Below are 6,000 nucleotides of genomic sequence, written 5' to 3' on the forward strand. Positions count from 1 at the left end.
AGCGCGCCCCAAGGATCAGTACTAAGCCCTCTTCTTTTTAATCTTTATATTAATAATTTACGTAAACAACTATCCAACAACTGTCGCATTCTTCAATTTGCAGATGACACGGCCATCTATATAACAGGAAATAATATTGAGGAAATACTCTTCAACCTGTCTTTATCTGCAACCAAAGTTGTTAGATACCTTGAAGACATTGAACTGGAAATCTCCCCTTCCAAATCATCTCTAGTTATCTTCGCCAGGAAAAGGATTGACCCCTTCTTCTGTTCTATTGATGTTAATGGAAGCCTTATCGACTCGATGGATAGAGCAAAATTTTTGGGAATTTTCTTTGATTACAGATTTACGGGACATTTACATGTTAACTATCTTCATTTCAAAGGTATTAAATTGCTAAACATACTCCAAATGCTTAGAGGAGTATGGTGGGGAGCTCATCCCTCTGCTTTGTTAAATATCTACAAAATGGTTATACGTGCCTCCTTAGAATATGGAAACTTCGTCTTTTCCGGTGTCCCTTATAATCTATTTCAAAAACTTGAGCGCATTCAATTTCAGGCTCTAAGACTTGCACTTGGATTTAAGAAAACCACTCCTAATATTCTGGCTGAGGCATGTGTACTACCTCTATCTACTAGATTCCTGCTTCTTACTAGGAGATACCTCATAAGGGTCTTCTCGCTGAACAAACATCCCTTAATCACCAAATTGGAAGACCTTTCTAACATAACTTCTACTCACACCAGACACAACATTTCTAACTCTTTTCTTCTACTCAAGGCTTTTTATTACTGTCGTACTTTTAAAAATTGTATCCAATCGGAACCCATGGCTCCTGCTCACTCAATACCTTTTAACGCCTTACTTTGGACGCCTAACATCAGGATCACTGATAGATCTAACTTCAGTGAGAACTCTGATTCTAATCAGATCTTTAAAATGATTTACGACAATATAATCAGAGGGAAAAACGTCTTCTATACCGATGGATCCAAAAAATCCGATGGCCTTTATGTAGGGCTGGCTGTATATGCCCCTTCTCTAGAACATTCACCTTTTTATAGAATAACATCTTATGCCTCCATATTCACTGCCGAAAGCATGGCAATTGACATTGCAATCGATCTTATTATTTCCAACCACTTCAAGAGTTCTGTTATTTTTACTGACTCGCAAAGTATTGTCCGCTCTGTTGCTAATTGTTCACCACTACACTGCAAAAATGAGCTTGTCATCCGTATTAAAAATAAACTTTACTCCGCACACGAAGAGGGACTGAATATTGAGCTTATCTGGATTCCCGCTCATATAGAGATAGCAGGCAATGAAATGGCTGATTGCCTTGCAAAGGAGGATGTTAAATATAGGTCGATTTTGGCCCATGGTGTGGAACCAAAACTACACATGGTTTCTTATAGATTTCATACCGTAGAATCACGTGGTAAAGTTTGTTTTCCTCTAGACACCGGGGAAAGTACGGAAAAATTGAAAAAAGACCATGAAAAATGGAATTTCCCGAGCTGGTTGAAGCTTGAAACATTCCTGCAGCAATTTTAAAAAAATAATTTGTCGCTCTTGTCTTTTTGCAGGGAGGAAGTTCTGAGGCCCTCATATGACATACAAAAAAGACCGATCCGATACATGTGTCGGAAGACACCCTTATACCCGAAAAACCACCCCCAAAATCATAAGTGCTTCCGACGCATGTATCGGATCGGTTTCTTTTGCATGTCGTGTGAGAGCCTCGGAACTTTCTTAGTGCAGAAGAAAAAAAACGACAAATTATTTTTTGCTAGGCGAGAATTTTTTAGGCACTCTGGGGTGGTTTTTTGAGTATAAAGGTGTCTTCCGACACATGTATCAAATCGGTCTTTTTTGAATGTCATGTGAGGGCCTCAAAACTTCCTCTCTGCAAAAGGAGAAGAGCGACAAATCATTTTTAGCTTGGCAAGAATCGTTTAAGTAATTTTGGGGGTGGTTTTTCGAGTATAAGGGTATCTTCCGACGCATGTATCGGATCGGTCTTTTTTGTATGTCATGTGAGAGTCTCAGAACTTCCTCTCTGCAAAAGGACAAGAGCGACAAATTATTTTTTTAAAATCGCTGCAGGAATGTTCCAAACTTCAACTAGCTCGGGAAATTCCATTTTTCATGGTCTTTTTTAATTTTTTCATACTTTCCCCGGTGTCTAGAGGAAAACAAACTTTACCACGTGATTCTACGGTATGAAATCTATAAGAAACCATTTGTAGTTTTGGTTCTACACCATGGGCCAAAATCGATCTATATTTAACATCCTCCTTTAGCCATAAGATATGGCAACAATTTAAATTGCGCCTATTCCTTATTCTGATTTACTACCACTTCAAAGAAAAAGCATACTCAAGGTTCTTTTCTTTTATTGACCGTTGGAAAAATATAAAAGGTTGTCATTACTTTAAACATTATTTTAGCAGAGCCAAAAAACCTTGGTTCCACTCTTTTCAATCTTCTGATCGTAAATTAATCTCTTCCATATCTCGCATAAGAAGTAACCATTATAGCTTAAATGCATCTCTAGCCAGATGTAATATTGTCGACTCTCCGAGATGTCAATGTGGCTATCAGTCTGAAAATATTGAACATATTCTGTGGAACTGCCCACTTTATAATCCTGCTAGAGCGGCCTTTCACTTGAAATTATTAAAAGCTGGAATCAATCACCCTTTTTCAACAACTACTCTACTAAAGAACCCAACTATCGAAACCTTACATGCATTTGAAATTTTCCTTAGAATGTCTAACCTCTACTTTTGAATCTTTCGCTTCCTTTATCACTCCCTTCCACCGAACCAGATGGTTGTAAGAGGGGAGACCCCTCGGAGCCACGCCATATTAAACTAAACTAACTCAGCTCAAGGGCCCTAGTAAAAAGCTCGCCTTGAAGCGAGTGAGTGAAGAAAAACTTGCGTCGACGCTCTTTTATACTGCGTTGATCGATTCTCGATCGCGAAAGAGCCTCACACCGCCTGCGCAATCTGGTGGTGTATTTGCAGGCTCAGAACTCGGTAGAGGCCCTGCGGCGCGTAGCGGCACCGCGGCGTACTAGGCCGCTTCAGTGCAGCGGTGTGGCGGTGAGCCGCACATTGCCCGGTATCGGCAATAAATGCTCGATTCGGTAACTCGCGGTAACAGCGGTAACTCGACGAAATCGGTATCCGGAAATGGGCGCCAGGTGCGTATAATCGTACCGCAGTAACGGTTCAATAAATGACTCGATATGTCCGGCCGCTCCCCGCTCAGTATATGGCAGAAGGGCGTAGTTTTTTTATTTCTATTGGAGATTCTGGAGAGGAGAGGCCGTCAGAAAAACACTACGCTTAACAGTAAAAGTTCATAACACTTATTATTAAAGAATCATTGAGAATTAACATTGCAGAGCAGGCTTTAGAATCTCTTTAAAAAAGACGGTATCGCACGCAAATCAAACTACTATATTCGCCAAACAATGCGTCAAACAGAAAACAATACTCAAAAGGATATTATTCGGAAAACGATAACTAAGAACGAAACTTCAAAAACGATACTCTAGACCAGTGCTCGGAATTAGTCTGAACATTTCAGCCGATTTCCGTGGTATACGCCTCCTTTCCTCTTCTTACCGCGCGCGCCGCAGCCGCTAGGGCCAGCGCCGCCGAGCGTTAGGAGCGACACTATCTGATTATGAGTGGGTTCTTCTCCCTATTTATTAAAATTTAAAAAAATGTATTAAAATTTATTAAAAATAAATTTTTTATTTTTAAATTTATTAAGTGGAAATATTTCAATAGATTTCTATGTCACCCATGAGGTACTAATACTGACACGTTTTTCAAAAAGTGGTTTTTATCTACATTATTGCATCAATTGTTCATTCTCATAAAAGGCCAAGAAAATCTAATTAAGAAAATCTCTTTTATATATATTTTTTTTTAAATTAAGAATTTATTTTTATCTTTAGTGGAATAGGTCTACGGGGGAAACCACTTAAAAAAAAACGCGTCAGCATTAGTATCTCATGGGTGACGTCAAAATCTATTGAAATATTTACACTTAATAAATTTAAAAATAAAAAATTTATTTTTAATAAATTTTTTTAAATTTTAATAAATAGGGAGAAGAACCCACTCACAATCAGATAGTGTCGCTCCTAACGCTCGGCGGCGCTGGCCCTAGCGGCTGCGGCGCGCGCGGTAAGGAGAGGAAAAGAGGCGTATACCACGGAAATCGGCTGAAATGTTCAGACTAATTCCGAGCACTGCTCTAGACGGTATCCAAAAACGATACTCGAGAAACGGTACTCAAAGACAACAGTCGAAAACGGTACTCAAAACAATATTTGGAGCGATACGCAAAAACGACAATCGGCAACGATACGCAGAACGATACTTAGAATCGGCAATCAAAGCAGTACTCAAAAAGATACTCAGGGAACGATACGCAAAACGGTAGCCGAAAACGTTACGTACGACGATATTCAAACACGATAATCGGAACGCAAACGACAATCAGAAACGGCAGTCGGAACGATACGCAAAACAATACTCAAAAAAACGGTACGATAAACGATCCGGTAATAGATTTGCCAGATACGCTCCAGTCTCCTCCCAAAACTGCGACCTCCGAGATTTCGCCAAGAAACGACGCTCCAGGACAGGCCCCAAAACGATAACACCGAAAGACACGGAGACAGAGGGAGTCCTGCCAGAGACGTCCAATTTCTTTAAAGGCGTGAATACGGAATCTCGCCCAGAAACGACGTTCCAAGGCCAAATCCGTACTAACGGTAATACATAAATTTCAGTAGCCGACAAAAAGATAATCTCAACGGTAATTTCAATAGAGGCACTCAAGTTTCCGCGACGAGTTGATTGTTACGCCACCAGGCCGATTTCAAACTCTCGCTGCAAAATGGCACTGCACTCCACGCAAATTCCGCAACTCGAATTCTCTATTAACTTTATCAAACGGTATCTTCTCAAAACAACGGTAACATACGGTAACGTCAACAGTAACAGATAACTGATAACTCCGGTAAGACGGAGACGGTAACGATATAAGTCTTTCTAGGATTACGAGCATTTGGACTGTCGACGGCTCAGCGCCTCGAAGAGGGCTACGGTAACACGGTAACCGGGGCCAGCCAACTTCCGGCTCTTAAGCTCACGGGAACGGTATCGGCACTTCTCATTTCAATAATTAATACAATCGCGGCATTTTAACGGTAACTGAATTTGCCGGAGGCGTCGGTTTTGACCGGAATTATAAAAGTATAGCTACCCTGGGTGATGGCCTTACAAAGACGGTATGGCTACGCTCGTCGGGACCCTCTGGTTGGAGCTGCTCCTTCCCGGTTGCTGGCTCGTCGAACAGTGATTTCTCTGAGGTCCCCCTGGTTCATGTCGAGCAGTGCTGCAAGATCGAGCATCCTGCAACAGAGCAACATGAGGGGAACGGCCCCCACCATACGGGCACTACACAAGCGAGAACCGCACGTTACGCGTCCGTGTGCGCCAGAACTGCCAGTTTTCTCCGGAGAGCTTCATACGCACATAACCGAGACCCGCTGACGTCACGTGTCCGTGTGCGCTTGGCTGTCGACTGGTAGAAGTGAACGGACCTATGTCTTGCATCTCCTTCCCACCAAGCCTAGCATCAAACCGGTTTTGAGACTCGTACGATTTCTTCTGCCAAGCGTTGGCAGCAAAAAAGCTTTCCCGAATTTCGCTCCACGCAACTAAGTCGACTAGCGACGTGTTGCTTTCGCTCGATGCAATATTTTTTCTGAGATTTACAGTCTTTTATGAAACATATATCATATTCATATTAAGGTAAATGGCCAATGTCCCAATGGCCGGACATGTCCTAGTATCCGACCACATTAAAAAAAAATATTTACTGTTTATTTGAACAGTTATGAATAAAAATAATAATTATTGTAAAAAAAACTACATTTGACGATTAATTGGGAAAAAA

Source organism: Linepithema humile, chromosome 8 (assembly GCF_040581485.1).
Source record: "Linepithema humile isolate Giens D197 chromosome 8, Lhum_UNIL_v1.0, whole genome shotgun sequence".
NCBI classification, from domain to species: Eukaryota; Metazoa; Arthropoda; class Insecta; order Hymenoptera; family Formicidae; genus Linepithema; species Linepithema humile.